This window comes from Gavialis gangeticus, unplaced genomic scaffold (genome assembly GCF_001723915.1).
Source record: "Gavialis gangeticus isolate Ggan-Ray unplaced genomic scaffold, GavGan_comp1, whole genome shotgun sequence".
Taxonomy (NCBI): Eukaryota; Metazoa; Chordata; order Crocodylia; family Gavialidae; genus Gavialis; species Gavialis gangeticus.
The window spans coordinates 42,761,501-42,778,283 of record NW_017729029.1 but is presented as its reverse complement, the minus strand read 5'-3'; the positions used below and the strand labels follow the sequence as shown (position 1 = coordinate 42,778,283).

The 16,783-nt window shown below is 45.5% G+C and overlaps 2 long non-coding RNA genes across 2 annotated transcripts in view; one reads left to right on the top strand and one right to left on the bottom strand.

Annotated features, from left to right (window-relative positions):
• Positions 1-2,357: 2,357 nt before the first annotated feature.
• On the bottom strand, positions 2,358-16,371 carry LOC109300701. Its single transcript, XR_002098303.1, has 3 exons — positions 16,292-16,371; positions 3,162-3,170; positions 2,358-2,368 (listed from the first exon to the last, which is right to left on the bottom strand). It is a non-coding gene; the product is annotated as an uncharacterized LOC109300701 (long non-coding RNA).
• A 159-nt stretch (positions 16,372-16,530) lies between these two features.
• LOC109300702 overlaps positions 16,531-16,783 on the top strand; it is a 43,045-nt gene continuing 42,792 nt past the window's right edge. Inside the window, exon 1 of the long non-coding RNA XR_002098304.1 lies at positions 16,531-16,618. This is a non-coding gene — a long non-coding RNA (uncharacterized LOC109300702). The remainder of the gene's footprint in view (positions 16,619-16,783) is intronic.

Here is a 16,783-nt window from a genome sequence, read left to right as displayed (position 1 = left end):
CAGATGACAAATCCACGCAAAACTTCAAGAGGGATTTTTTTAAAGCTTGCTGGTCATGTAATGTGGAAGAGTATGTGGATCTGAACAGGAACTATTCAAACATTTCTACACAAAATCCCATACCGACTAATTTTTCATTTTTTCTACCTGACCTAACTTGGGTTTGAAATCTCGAGCACTTTTTGCAATCAACAGCAATGGGTTATAAGCAGAAAATAGACCCTTTTTTTCTTCCCTCATTCTCCCAACAGAAAATCTCCAGAAAGTCTCAGGCCTTGAGGATTCAGACATAAAGAATGTTACAAGGAAAAAGAAACGTGGTGTACATTCTTGGGACTCTTGGGAGGATCACAGGAGATCGTATCTCCAAAGGGTATTGGGGTAGCAGGGCTGTTGGAATATCTCATGGTTTCTCTCTGTCTGGCTGTCTGCCTGTGATGGCACCGTGTATTACAGCTCTAGGAAAGGCAGCAACTTATTCTGACATGTTGGACAGCACAACAGAGCAGAGAGCAGCCAATACTTATGAGAATAATAAGACACACATAAATATTTTGCACCAGTAGTGTAAGTAGGGCTGAGTGAACGGGACAGTCCAGAGGACTGGAAAAGGGCCAATGTGCTCCCTATTTTCAAGAAGGGGCAGAAGGAGGATCCAAGTAATTATAGGCCAGTCAGTCTCACCTCCATCCTTGGAAAGGTCTTTGAAAAGATTATGAAGGATCGTATTTGTGGGAGTCCAGCAGGAAAAATAATGCAGCAGGGAAACCAGCATGGATTCGTAGCAGGTAGATCATGCCTGATCAGTCTGGTTTTGTTTTATGACAGGGCCACAAAAACGCTTACATGCAGGAGTAGAGGTGGATGTCGTTTTCTTGGATTTTAGCAAGGCCTTTGATACAGTATCTCATCCCATTCTCATAAATAAATTAAGAGGCTGTGACACAGATGTCTACACAGTCCGGTGGGTGGCAAATTGGCTTAGCGGTCACACCCAGAGAGTGGTAGCAGACAGGTCGTATCAACCTGAAAGGCTGTGGGTACTGGGGTCCCGCAGGGTTTGGTCCTTGGAGCTGTACTCTTCAATATCTTCACGGTGACCTGGATGTGGGTGTGAAGTGTACTCTGTCCAAGTTTGCAGATGATACTAAATTGCGGGGTGACGTGCACACTCTGGAGGGTAGGGAATGACTGCAGGCAGACCTACACAGGTTAGAAAAGTGGGCACTACACAATAGGATGCAGTACAAGGACAAGTGCAGAGTGCCACACCTAGCACGCAAAAATATCCAGCACATCTACTGGCTGGGAAGTGACCCTCTCAGCAGCACAGAAGCAGAAAGGGATCTCAGAGTCATAGTGGACTCCAAGATGAACGAGTCGTCAGTGTGACGAAATCATCAGCAAAGCTAACTGCACTTTATCATGCATCAGCAGACGCATGACAAACAGAACCAAGGAGGTGATACTTCCCCTCTGGGCAGCTCTGGTCAGACCACAGTTGGAGTACCGCGTCCAGTTTTGGGTGCCGCACTTCAAGAAGGATGTTGATAGATTCGAGAGGGTCCGGAGGAGAGCCACTCGTATGGTTAGGGGCTTACAGGACAAGCCCTATGAGGAGAGCTTGAGGGACCTGGACCTCTTCAGCCTCAATGTGGCCACCTACAAATTCATTAGGGAGATGCAGCAAGGGATCAGAGATGCTCTGTTCACCAGGGCGCCTCTTGGGGTAACAAGGAACAATGGTCACAAACTGACAGAGAGCAGATTTAGGCTAGATATCAGGAAAGGCTTCTTCACGGTAAGGGTGGCCAAAATTTGGAATGGGCTTCCAAGGGAGGTGGTGCTCTCCCCTACCTTGGGGGTCTTTAAGAGGAGACTGGATAGGCATCTGGCTGGGGTCATCTGACCCCAGCACTCTTTCCTGCCTAGGCAGGAGTCAGACTCGATGATCTGTTGAGGTCCCTTTTGACCCTAGCATCTATGAATCTATGACACCAGCCCCGGGCACCAACTTAGGAGGGGCTCCAGAATCACTACCCCCCCCCCAATGGAGTTGAAGCCCTGGCAGCAAAAGCAGCCTTACGGCATTGTTCTTGCAGCAACAGCCAGGTGTGTGGACACCATGCTGCTGTTGTGAGAGCAACAGCTGCAATGTGCAGACTATGCAGCAGTGGCTGCAGAAGCCAGGATTGTTTTCAAGTCCCCTGCATAGCTAAGGCCCTTGCACCCTCTCCTCCTCTGCTCTGAAAACCAACTGGCTCTGGCACTCTCCCCCCCTCCAACCCAACCCAACCCCTCACTTCTCCCACAGGGTTTGCTCAGGACCAGGGCACCAACCCTGCTAGTCATGCCTCTGTTTGCACAACTCCAAAAAGGAGTCAGCTACAGCAGCAGCAGCAGACAAACCATGGTCTCCTTCTTGGTCTCATTTATCAAGCAGAAGAAACTGACCCTGGAATGAAAACTGCTGAAATACCTATATTTCTAGTAAATCAAGTACAGCAGTACTAAAGCTTATGTTTAAGACAGAACAATCTGGGATGTTTTATCTATGGTTTAATTCATGGTTTAAGCCAGTGGTTTTGAACTAGGGGTCCACAGACTATGTCTAAGCAGTTTGTGAAAGATGACTCCGATCAATCAAAAGTATGTGAACACCCACACTACAATTCAAAGGGGTCCGCATCTCCTTTTGAAGTTTCCAAAGGGATCCACACCTCCATTTGAAAATTTTTAGGTGTCCACAAATGAAAAAAGGTTGAAAACCACTGATTTAAGCTGTTGTAAAGCACACTTTAATTTTTATCAGACAGAAGGCTTCCTACCAACATCTGATGAGATATACGTCCAAGGACTTAAATAACAAAGTACCGGACTCTATTCCAGATGGTCACGGTCACTACAAGTGCATTTGGGTCAGAAAAATCTCAATGGCTAATTGGATGCTTCTGGATAGGTAAAGGGAAAGAGAAGGGAGAAGGCCTTGTACCCATCCTCCCTCCAGCCTAACGATAATGGCAGGTGAGGAGGATGGGGGCTTGCAACACAGGCTGACCCCATATTTGTAAGGAAAAAAAGACCTGACAAACCCTTTCAAATTCCCTCTTTTTGCCCCAGGTTGATTCCTGTGAACTCTGCCTGGAATGTGTCACACCTACAGTCTCTCCCTTTGACCCACACTTCTGTCATTAACACAAAGATGTTTTGTCTGAAACCGGGGAGGGAGGTGAAACCTACAGAACCACAGTACACTAAAGAGTGATACCAACTCTTTTCATTTGTCTTAATGGGAATGCCATGCGGAAACAGCCCAAACATCAGTACAGCCTAAAACACCAAAAGGAATTCCCAATCAAACAAACCATCTAAGGTCTAGTTTGTTTCTCTACTGGATAAAACCAGAGCTCAAAATACCAGTGGATCAAGTCATTAAAAGTCGTAATTAGCAACTTCATGGTTATAGGCCCTTCCATTCCAAGAGACATGCGGTGTCATTATACCTTAAAAAGCTGTCATTAGGCTGAGATGATGAGTGGCGATAACAATTCAACTAGCTTTCCAAGCAAGATGGGCTAATCAGATGGAGATGTTGCCCCAAGGGAATTCCTCACATGTTGCACACAGAGCTCAGTATATGCTGAAGTAAGACTTGGGCATCTAGTGCACCTCTGGATAGCCTGACAGGGCCCAAAACTGACCTTATTACTCAGTCCTTACTTGGTGGAAATTGTGTTAGACAAAACTTCAAGTGTAACAACCTCCAGTAGGGTAAGCAAGGATTGAGTGTGGGACTTTCAGTACTAGAACAGGGATGAGCTCAAAGAATAACTCCATTAACTAATGGCAACTAGTAGGCTGTTATCCTTGATGTGGACTAGTCACTAAACGGAGCACATGATACACTTTACAAGCCTGTTACATGAGCACATCAGGCATGATCAATGCAGGCATGCCTGATGAAAATCATCTTTTTGTTACCCCACTTGGAAACAAAGGTCTTGGCTTTAAAAAAGAGCTCCCATTTGAACTCCTTTCTCATCCATTTACGCCTAGAAATGTAGCATCAATTGTAACCTAAAGATTGATCTCAGTTACACTAAAGTAAACCCAAAGCTGCCCCACTGTTTTTAGCCTAGTTAAAGCATTTTACACCAATGTAACTGAGGACAGAATCCAGTCCCTAGGCATAAAAATGAAATAAAAACAACTCAGATCACATCCAGCTGTAAAGGAAAATGGGCAGAGACAAATAGGTTAGAAGATTTGCTCTCCCTCTCACATAGTAATAGCTTAAATTGTGTTAAAAAAAGTTCCCATCATTGTTTACATTCAGTTCAATCATTTAATTGTAACAGCAGAAAAATCTATTAAATGATCCCTGGTTGTTATCTCCTGCAGCTGAAGCCTAATGAATTCACTTGTTTTGTATCATCTAGAGATGGATCTAGATGAAGTGTTCCCCCACCCTCAGGTATTGCATTATCATTTCATCTGGATATTCGTGATAGGATGAGGAACAAAGCACTACCTGTTCTCCCTCCAAGATGTGGCAATGGGGCTTAAAGATGCAGCAAGCTTGTCTCCACCTGCACAGAAGCTCAAGACCTGCTGGATGGAGTGAGTCACTTCTTTGGCAATCACAATCTTTCAAAAGAAGCCTCCCAGGATACTGCATTGAATGGAGACCTAAATCCTTTGAGAGTTCGTAGAACAATTATCCTAGACATATTCCTTTTCTCAATGTGATGACAACTGGCAATAGAGCACAACGCTTGGAAATCCAACGTGGGGGCTTTATTCTCTTTGTTCTAGATGTTGGGCCAAATCAGGCTCTTCCTCAGGGTGATTTCAGGTCCAGGTTTAACATGCCAGGAAGTACCATGACAAAATCCTCTCCTGCAGTGCTTTGATCAGTCTGCTAATGACTGAAAACCAGCAGTTAAGATGTCTGCAATGGGTGCAAAGATGTTTAAGTGTTTAATGGTAACTAGGCTGTACATGCTGCCATGGACTAAGAATTGCTCCATTTGGACTTTGGAGTTCAAAACTAAATTTGCTCGTTCTGCAATAAGAACATCTCTTGAAGCTATAGGGTTCCTCCTGCAACCTTTACTTTAGCAATTCATCCCAACTCATGTAAGTGGACCCATTAGCCTACTTCCCTGGGAGAACTCACAGCAAGTAGCTAGATTGGGGCAGCAGGTTTCAATCTACATACCCAACAGTGTTGGCTACAAGCTTGGTTACAATTATTATTTGTTATCACCATAGTGTTTGTTAAGAGTTGCAGAAAACAGCCAGAAAGACAGGAGGACAAATTCAACAGAGCTGTACGTATTTATGTCAGTGATGAATCTGACCCATTGCTGCAAAACCATCACAAACTGAACAGACGTGTAAAGACAGTGCAGAAACATCGAGCTTGATTCTCCACCCACTTCCCACTGATGTGAATCTGGAGTATTACCACTGAATGCAATAGCATTAGTCTGGATTGCACAGCAGTGATGGCGAGCTGAATCTGGCCCAACAGAGTTGCATCATCGCAAATGACAGGGAACTACGGCCTGTAGTATACAAAATAATCTGAGGACAAATGCATTACAAATTGGCATGGGATCGTCTTTTCAGGTAATTAGTAAGTCCACTCCACCATTCTTTGTAAGGTGGATTAGTGAGGAAAGACTTCACAGAAGAAGTGTGATTTCAGGAGAGATATGGCAGGGGAGAGAATTGGTCGGTGTTTTTTTTAAAGAGTGGGAGGCTAGCAACAGTGGGCCAAAAAAACCCAACTGCTGACAATATACACGTGTGGGGTTTATTTTTCTGTCAGGAAAGACAGAGACCTTGAAGTTTGCTACTAACAAACCACCAGGCTTTATTCTCTTCTTTACAAACACAGGCACACACTGCTTCCTGTTAAGGATTCTGGGCAATTACTTCCAACAGGCATTTCCTGTAAGAAGAATACCACTAGAAGTCTTTCCAAATACTACAGCGTGGGCACCTATTGCAGCCCCACTGGGAGGCGTTCCAAGTAGGTGGAACATCACCTGACAAAGCCGGAGAAAAACCTTTTTATAACTTCTGGTACATAAATTTGAAGTAATTCTGCCTGTTGTAAATGGGCCTGAATTACAGTCCCATATCTGACCAAGCCCAAACACTGAGGATGTTCAGATTCAGGCTTAATTTTTGTAGACAGTCCCTATATCTACACGGGGCCCAAATGAAACCTCACTATCAAAATCTGGAAGGAAGTGGGAATCTGTTTTGTGCATCACTAGCTCTGATCCACAGGTTAGCTCCCAAGCCTGAAATGTGCGGACCAGGAAATGGGTGCAAGGGGGATATTGCATTCCGGTTTTTTTGGTCAAAATGTTAAAATTGTTGCGCTCGGCTCTCATGTTAAATCAGTGGGATGTGATGATGCTTAGCACCATGCAGAATTGGGTCCTGAAACAACAGTGTCTCTGCCTATCTGCTGCCATATTCTGTTTACAATGATAAGCCAAAGTCGCCCATGGAAATCAGTGTTCAACCTCTGACTTCACACGAGTGTAACCATGAGGCAGAATTTGACCAGAGAGGTGAAACTTGCTAAGTCCAGGCACCAAGGAAGCAAACATTTTGGCTGAGATATTTTGGACCCATGGTGATTTAAAAAAAAGATACAGGTAATGGCTAGGTCAACCCTCCTTGACCTCCAAATCAAGAACAATTCAAGAGAGCCTGCAAACTCCCTTCTCTACTTCCTTGGTAATCTCTTTCCCACAGTTAAGAAAAACACAGGAAGATCTAAGGAAACCTATGTGGAAACGCAAAAGACAAAGGCACGGGATCTGAAAATAGAAGGCAAGTCCATATATTTCCTTTACATACTGGGTCCGAGTCTAGTTTTTGGCTGAATTTTGAAATCTCTGGGACCATATGCTTTTGCCATTCCCTGTAGGGTACAAAGGGAAACTGACTTGTTCAGCTCTTTATCACTTACAGGATTAGACAAGTCTGTTTTCCTTTTGCCCAATAACTTAAAAAAATCCTACTCCATGCTAACAGCTTTACTGTGTTAGAACCACAACAAAGGCCTCTGCTTTGGCTCTGTGCTCACCACCAGCTAACCGTGAATCCCCCTGCATTTGTAAATATTAGGGGAGCTTGCAGAAGTCACATCTCATAAAGTTCAGCATAGGATGAAGACTTACTGCACCCATCTGCAGAAAGCCAACAAAATTCAACTTCAGACCTTGGGCAATCCCACCTGGGCATGCCCAGTCTCTGCATTAGTCACAACTTTAAAGGGAAACGGCAAAATTAATTTGGGCACAAGGAAGAGAAACTGTCCAGACCTCTGATCACAGCAGGTCTGAAAAATTCCTTTCAGCCTTTCAAAATGTAATAATTTTAGGAATCCTGAAACCTGAGGGTGGATTGGGAAATGTCCAAGCAGGGAAGGAGGAGGAGGAGGATTTAGTGAGGGCAGCAAGTAGGTTCTGTAAGAGCAAAGTAATCTGAGGATTTGTGCACAAGGGTAGTGCAGTATCCCTCAGAACTGCTCGGCATCCCACGCGCTGTCCCCTAGAGAGCTCAGCAGAGTGCGCGGCTTTCATTACGCCGTTAGAATGACTGCAGCATTCTCAAGGATCAAGAGATCCACGACTGCATTCACTACTTGATGAATTAATCTCTTACCATTTGCAGAGTGCTTGAAAATACAGGGCTTGTATCTGATCGTTCTTTATGCTTCATATCAGTGACATTCTGACAACTAGCCCAGGAGGTTAAATAATTACTTCACGGTGCTAGAAGTTTTCTGGGTGTAAAAGCATAACTAAGACCACCTGCATCTGCTCTGGGTACATTTCATTGGAGTATCGGGCCCACATAGGGCACAGACAACTGGAAGGTACTGCTGCATGGGATTAGACCAGTGGCCTCCAACCTTTTTAAGTAGGAGATCACCTTTGGCATTTAAAAGCAACCCAAGATCTACCGTGCACTGCCACCTCCCCCACTCACACACCTCTCCCCAGCCAGCAGGTAAGTCTGTGGGGAGGGAAGGGGGGAAGCAGATTGAGGCGGAGGAAGAAAAAAATATTTGGGGGCATGCCTTCCCAGCAGGTAAATCTCACCTGGCTGGGGCCCCACTCAACTCATGCCTGCTCCTGCCTCTGCAGCACTGTCCCTCACTGCAGGGGCCTCGATCTAGCCCCCGCTCCTTCCCTCCCCTACAGACTGACATGCTGGGCTGGGGCATGTGGGCGCTCAGTCCCCCACCCAAGCCTCAGATCGACTCCAAGAGGCCTCAAGATCTACCGGTGGATTGACGTCCACTGGTTGGTGGCCACGGGATTAGACTCTCTGACGCTTGTGCTAACAAAGGAATGGATTTGACTCAGAACGTCCCTTCTGTCCTGTGTTCTCATCAAATAAAAGTTGGGTTTAATGGAGGTAGAGCAGCCTGGATCAGGATGTTGGATGATACCATCTGTTTTGGCTAATTAGGCGAGATGCATTTACTGCACAGAGATGCTGTATCATCTCCACAAAACGAGCATCACACATTGTGCCCTCACAGGTTCGCAATGTAAATTGTATTCATAATTCTCCATAAGATTTTAGAAAGGTCTCCCTCAGGTAGTTACTCAAGTGCAAATCCTAAGGGCTGTATGGTGCCAGTAAGCACCCACCCTCTCAGCTCCAGCATAGCTCCCAAACCTTGCAGCTCTGCCTGGAGCAACTGTGGGTGCTTCTGGAGGTACAGAAGGGGAAACTCTTCTCCAGTGCATTCTCATGGTGCTCAAACACCTTTTGCTTCTCTGGGAATAGAGTCTGTGACCCTGCCATCAGCATGACCATCCACTTGAGCTCAGACCAAATCCTATAGACAGCCTTTTCTGCAATGGACTAGCAATATTGCTCTAAGGAAAGACAGGGCATTACTTTCAGATGTTCTTGACTGTATTTGGACAGTAGCCACTGTGTGCCTTGAAAACACGGGCTGTTCACTTTTTACCTCTGATGATCCCCCACTATCCTCTAGCCCTCCCAACCTTTCTCCTTGCCTCCTTTAAGGGGAAACGAGCCTGGCTGCGTTTTCAGCATTCCATCTGTTGCACAAAAAAATATCTCCATATGGTTTGCTCTAATATAGCCCTGCTCCCTATGATCATAAGCTGTTTGCTGCTGCAACACTGCTCCCATGGTAAACTTCCACCATGCGTTTCTATTGAATGGCATTCCCAGATAATAGTCTGGGACAGCTGATTTTGGCAAGTCTGCTATTTTCCCTATTGACTTACAAAAAATATAATAGAAAATAAGTGCCTCACCCAGGGAAGAGAAAAATAATGTATTCTATTGAAACGTAGGTAAATGTATGTCATAGTGTCATTTATTAAGGCAGCCTATTGTTTTGGACAGAGTGTCTGACTACAAGGGTAAGCTCTCAGCCCTATTTCCGTCCCATATGATGAGGTGTAGGGGAACAAGAACACCTTGGTTAGCCTTAGGAAAGCTTAATATTTGGCCAGCTATTTGCTATGGGCAGTGAAGGAAAATGCTAGGAACTGTGGTCTCTTGCTCTTTGCCAGTTTGCATGTTTAAAACACTTTTAATTACTTCCATTTGAAATTCCTATCTCAGTATCACTAGAAAGATTTAGGTAGGCTGCAGGAGAAAGAAAAGGCACAGTCATGTATGAGAAGGTAGAAAATGTCAAATGAATTATGAATTATACCAGAGTCAGGCCTAGCCTTTCATGTGGCCAGCAAAATCTGCCAACCTGAAATTCCCCATGCAAGTTTTAAACCTCAACATTATACTGCTGGCCTGAAAACTGTTTTGCAACAGGAGCTGAAAAAAGCTTCCTCATTCCATCTACTTTTTGTTGATGAATCAAATAACTCCAGTTGCATACACTTTGTGAAATACCATGGGATGAAACTATAAGAAGCACAAGGTGTTCAATTTAACGCAATCCGTGCACACACCACATTGCAGATTTCCTGTCTTCTACCTAAACAGTGACTGAAAGACGGACTAAGAGTCCTTGCGAGAGCCCCAAATATCCTATGACTGACAGGAACTTATGCATTGCTTTCAGGAATCTTGTTTTAGTCATGGATGAATCTACTGGCATTGTAATGGATGCCCACAATACTGAACTGGATGAAAGGCAGTTTAATCATGAAACAAGTTCAGACCAGTTAGAAAAACAAAAAGGAAAACAACACTTATTTTTTAATAAATAACGCAACCTTACACTTAATACCCTCCCTTAGATTTAGATATTCAGAGGACAGGAATGGAGAAAAATCTCTCTCTCTCTCTATATATATATATGTTATATTTTCAATTAAACAAGTGTTCTAGAAACAAAGATTAGTTTCTCACAGAGAGCTCCTGAGCAAATCACCTGTTCTGTGCAGTCACTCTCCTTCTTGTCAAATTTTGCTTTCTAGAAAGTATGTGATTGCTCAAAATTACTTTTCATTTTCCCTTCTTGAATCTATGAACCAATATAAAACTATTTCTGTTTAATTTTGAAGGTGACAAATTCAGCAAGAGAACTAGTATTTCCCAGTCTTTAAAAAGATGGTCTATATTGGTTATAATACCTAACTCACAATGGAGGAGACAATTAGAAAATTAGTTTAGCAACAGGACATAGACTTGCTTTACAAGAACCGAACAATGGTCCTTTTTTGTCCAGTAGCTCCCAGCAGTGACCAGCACTGGATGCTGCAGAAAAAGGGAAAAATACCCACAATATTCTAAATATGGCAATATTATACTCAAAGAAGCAAACATTACTTCCTGACCCTAGGCAGTATCATTTTATGCTGTGTACAGCTATGATGATTGATATCCTTTTCAATGGGGTATTAGCCACTGATGTTGTGATGTCTTTGAAACACAGACGGTATGAAAAAGCTGGCTGAATAATGAAAACTTGTTTTTCACAAAAATATTTTAAATTTCAAAGTTATTTTCATTTCAAAGGCCTCCAGATGGATCCCTATTTCATTGTTTAAAAGTTGTCATGATTTGTTTTCTTTAAACCTGTTTATCAAGGGCCCTGAAAAGTTATGGTGATGTTTCCTACATCAAAAAGTGTTTTTGATCAAAATGACAGGGGGAAAAATAATCCAAAAAAATACTCATATTTATATAACCCACCATTTTGATCAATTCCAGCACCATGCAAAATTGTGTTTTTGGGAAAAAAATTAAAAATAACTTTTTGTAACCCTCTCCCCCCAATAACTCAAAGTATTTGGAGAAGAAAAAGTGTAAATGGAAAGAACTCAGACACATTTTTTAACTTTGCACTACTAAGAATCAGTGTTAAAATATATAATATAAATATAAAACCAGGAGGACAAGCCTGACAAAAATGGGATGGCCCAAGGTGATTTCAAGATCTCCATAAAGGAGCTGGTTTTTGTGAAGCAAGGTTGGAAGTGGTTGGGATACAGTCCACCATTTTTCATGGCCTGACCATTATCCCTTCCACCTGAAATCAAGATTTGGCTTTGTTTTGATCAGGATGCAGGACCTGGTCCACTGCCTGCCTGCTCGTAGTCAATGATGGATTGTACAGCTCTCACTCTATCAAGGGGCTAGTATGGCACTATGATTAACTTCTATCCTCCGCCATCAGTACAGGAACTCCTGACTGTTCTCAGCTTTCCCTACACGTCACCTACTGGTATATAGGTCACCTGTGTAGTTTACTTCCCTGCAACTTGCAGGGATGGGAGAGTGCAGGGGCAGAGTACTGGTGGCAGTCAGCTCATTGCTCTTTCAGTCAGCTGTAACTGAGAGTACACAAAGTCCTCTGGTGTCATCTGAGAAAGTTTCCTTTTCCTAGGAGACCTGTGAAGTCCTAAGCAGGAGAGCAGGTCATGTTTACCCAGAAACAGAGAGGAATGTGGTTCATTTGGGGACATCTGCCATCTGTTTTGCAGGGAATCGTGATTGGATTTGTGAATCGTGAAATTCAGTTTCTTTGGTGTGTCTCTGACTAATTTATTGCAGTCACAGCCTGGAAGATACCTCTGTGACTGATGAATTCAAGTGGCATTGTACGAAGTCTGATAATGCAGAAAAGAAACATCTTCCTTCAGAGACAGCCCTGTGCTCCATTCAGAATATTGACAAGGCAATACCCAAGAAACCAGTCATTGAAGCCTATAGGCTGACTAGCTACCCAGACCTAAGCTCTGAGGATAAAGCAAGTGAGGAACGGATGTCTAAACAGACTGGCATTAGAGTCCTCTGACTTCTACTGCCATTTCCAGCTGGCTATTAGCCTGATTAGAGTATACAGGCACTACACTGTGCTAGCTGATGAGCATCTCTTCCTAATGATGGGCGAAGATGATATGTTCACATCCACCCTTAGTCTTTGCTAACAGGGACTGCGAGATCTGTGGTTGTGTGCCAGTGTTTGACTGGGCATGGACACAATGACATTTCTTTGGCCCTATTTGTTCCATTCAGGGGTGATATTATGCCACAGACGCTGTTTTTATAACCAAAAAATACATTATGAATAAATACATTGTTCATTGTCCTCAAGCACTTTCCTATACAGTATTGTGATCCCTTCTTTTTAATATATAGGTCATGGTGTATTTGGTGCTGCAGTAACATCAGTATATGAATAACAGGCAGCTCTGCCTCTCTCTATATTATCATTAGTTACTTTCTTGGTGTCTGGCTTAGATTGCTAATATGTGAAAACGAGCCTGGATGAAACTCTCTCTGAAACGCATGGGCCAGAAGTACAGCTTTTAGGTCAGAAAACAATTTAAAGGATGCGAGGGGCATGCTATCAACATTCGCCACCTTGCCCATTTTTGGAGGAGTTCATCTACCCTTTTCAGAAACAGCTTCAATGTCCTTCTGGATGCCCAGCTTGTTTTGGATTCCTAGGAAGAACTGGTGGTCAGAGATGCTTCCTATCATCTGTGCTTGGTCAGGGAATTATTACCAGTTCACTGATACCAAGATTTCCATGGCAATCCATGCCTCTGTGACTTTCAGAAAGGATTGCTGTAGTCTACCCTACATGGAGAAGCCTTCACAACACATGCAGAAGTTATGGTTAATGCAGAATACAGCTGGCTGCTTCTTTGCATGTGCCAGCCAGATGGAGCACCTCACTGCTACTCCCTAAGAACTGCCCTGGCTTCTCAGTTGCTTCCAGGTGCAACTCAAAATGTTGATACTGATTTCCAGTCTGGTACAGAATCATGTCTCTACATGTGCCCTCTCTAGCTGACATACTGCTATTACTGGTCCCTCATACTTGATAATAGGGGATTTTTGATAGCATAAAATTCACTTCCACTCTTGATTCAGCAAAAATCAAACTAGTCTTTTAGGACTTGATTTAAGGCTCATATGTTTAGTCTAGTTGTGACAGTGGGGAATGTATGAAGTTTCACTCTTTGTCTTGGATGACATTTGCCAAGAAGTTTTTACTGGATTGGTACACACACCAGATTCTGTACAAGGGGGTCATTCAATAAATATTTGAATAAACCAAACAAAATCAGTGAGCTCTGATGGTTTACAGTAGTACCAGAATCTTTCAGCTGACCTGTAGTCTGGATGTGGAAGGCCATCCACGATTACTGCGGGAAACTAACAATACTCCTAGCGTCTAGGGAAACCCTGAAAAAGGACCATATGTTAACAAATCAACAATCGTGTGTTTTGAAATACACCCCGTACTCAAGGAAAACCACAGAACACTACTGACTGAACACAATCTAGAGCAACTAACCCTTCATTTCCCTTATGCAAATCTCTGTACTACGACTGAATAGCATGGTAATCCATATGCCTAATGAAAGCCCATATGGCACATATGGAACAGCTCTTCTAAATCTCATTAGCCTTATCCTTCTCTTACTGGTATAAATCCAGAATAACTCCGATATTGGAGTTCTACCAGTGTAAAACAGGTACGAGAGATGAATCAGATCCAACATATCCATGTTTAGAAAGATAACACAGCACTGAAACACAACAACAAGCAAAAGAAGGGGAAATTCCAACTAGAAAGCAGAAGATAGTTTGACTTTTTTACCTGAAGACCTTAAGAGTTATATCCTCAAATTTGCCTGATATAATCATTTCCCCTTCTAGGAGATGAAGGAGGTGCCTGGATTTTGTTCCCCCACCATTCACAAGGCTTGTGCACCCCCACACACTGCGCTCACACATACTACAATCTTGGCTTTTGAAGCATCTTCTTCTTTAGCTGTATTTCAGATGATCAATTAAGGATTAGAAATGTTCCCACATAGAAGAGAGACAAGGATACTAGGGCCTCAATGAGATCTGATGCGTTAGCTGGGAAAAAAATCTACCCTTCGGATGCACCGATCTCCAGAAAGATTTTCCTAGTTTTTTCTATTGCCAAATTGCTTTGCATGAAACAGTGACCCCATTGAAGTGTCCAAACTGGAGTTGCCATTGCTGTTGGCAAAAGGCCTGACCTCGCCATAGCCAGCTCTTGCAGACTTAGTGTGGGGGCCCATTAGGTGCCGAGTGAATTTAGGTTTCTTGCGTAGGATTTTGTTGGATGTACCGCATTGGCAAGAGAGGGTGGGTCTGCCAGAAGAAAGCCATGGCCAAGGGCAGGTAGCTGGTTCAGAGGTACCTACAACGCTTGTTCCTTGCACAGTGGCAGCTCAGAGCTGCAGAGAGGAGTTGAATTTATGGGGGATGTTCAACAAAGCTCAGTTAACGTCTGAGAAGCAAAGACCCCAAATGGGTCTGCCGGGGATGAAACAAATGGAATTAGACCGTTAGTCCCAATGTGCGACACGGGATGACTGCAGACTGCTGGTGTTCAGAGGTCTGGTGGGTGTGGGCCAGGGTAGACAGAGTACCCTCGGGGGGGGCCGCAGGGCCAGGCAGGCTCTGCAGCAATGCTCTTAAGGTTGCCCTTCATGGCTGACATGCAGGGGGAGAGCCTGTGCCCCCTCCAGGCGGCTGCCTCTGTCCATGGCACTGCCAGGGCTCATCATGCAGTGCATGGGCAGCCCTTTCCAAGGGTCAGCAATATCTATTCGCAGCTGCCATCTAGCGGCAGCTGCCCACAGCTGCTCCCTCAAAGCACTTGCCTACTTGCGATGTCCCAACCAGAGAAGTAATTGAAACCATATTCGGGGGAGACTAGCCCAGGCAATTACAACAACAAAACAGCATATTTGAAATAGTTGCATCCGTAAAGGAAACCAACTTGAGCCCTGTGACAAGCCAGGCTTTGGGCATCCCTCTCGGGGGTCAGAGCAGGGCTGCAATGTGCCCTCAGCAAGTGCCGGCCCGTTAGGCAGATCCCCTACTTGGCTGGGGGTGGCTGTGGCATCTCAGGCTAGCTGTCTCACTCCCCAAGAGCTCCAGGATTAGCCCTCAAGCCTGGCCGCGGCTGTCGCAGTCGAGTAAGGACTTGGACTGAGCAGAAGGGAAAGTCCCACATGCCTCTGGCTCGGAGTAAACGGAAGGTGCAGCCAGCAATACCCCGACAGGGCTGACTGTGGACCTCGTGGGGAAGCCAGGCAAGAAACCCAGGAGCTAGCACCGAGATCACCACTCACTGCTGCCGTCGGGATGCCCCCCCGCCGGGGAGCGGCGCGCTCGGGTCGGGGCACGGGAGGGGGCCCCGAGCCCATCAGGCGGGGAAGGGGCGAGCAGCAGCGGTCCCGAGCGGAAAGTCGTCTGCAGCAAAGGCAGAAGAAGAAGAAAAGAACCGAGCAGAGAGAAACCCACGTGCAAACCGCTCTTACCTTGTAGCCAGAGCAATCCGTGCAGGACACAAGCAGCCAGGGCGGCGCGAGGCTTGGGGACCATTGCTCCTGCAGCTGTGAGCTGTGGTTATATCCTTCAGACACGGGCGAGAAGGGAGGTCTCTGCGCGGGGCAATTTCTTTCCAGCAGCAAGTTTCAAAGCCGGCCCTGGCTGGCGGGGGAGGGAGGCGCACTTGTTGATCGTCCCGCGGCCGCGGCTCCGGCCCGTGCCCCGCAGCGCGCTCTGCTCGCCTCTCCGCTCCGCTCCGCGCCGCGCCGCGAGGTGCGCGCTCCGGGGCAGCGCACTCCTTCTCCCCCCGCCTGTTTACTTCACAGGCTGACCTGAAGGTGGGTCTCCCCCCCCGCCCTTGCTAACAAGGCAGTAGAAAGACCCCCGTGCAAGGCAGGAGCTCCAGCACCAACCCAAGGGGTTAAAAGGCAGCCAAGCCCCAAGAGCAGTCGGTCGTGGAGGTTTGCACCAAGTCACCGAGCTGCTGCCTCAGCGGCTTGCCCTGGGCTGGGGTTTTGTTTCAGGTGTCTGCACCTGAAAAGCCTCTCGTGAGATGCGTGTCTCCAGGGAGGCGCAGGTGCTGCAGGGAGCTGGGGAAGGAGGCTAAACTTTCTCGGGTTTTGCAAGACGGGAAGGGGGGAGAAAAAGTGAGAGCGAGCAAGAGAAACTTCGCGTCCCGGTAGCTGTTGCAGCAGCTCCCACAGCCCACGGGCTCCCTGCTACATGCTGCTCTGGAGGGCTCAGTCCAGAAGAAGGCGAGCAGCTCTGCTTCCTGCAGGGACTGATCAGAGTTTAGGTATTTCTCTCTCTCTCTTCCTTCCCCCACCCCTCCCAGTTTGATTTGCTTTTGCTGGGAAGTTTGATGCGAGCCTGGGATTCTTTATAAAGAAGGAAAAGAGGAAGGAGAGACGTCAGCAGCAGAGCCAGGGGGACTCTTCCTCTCTCCCCCCCCCCCCCCCCC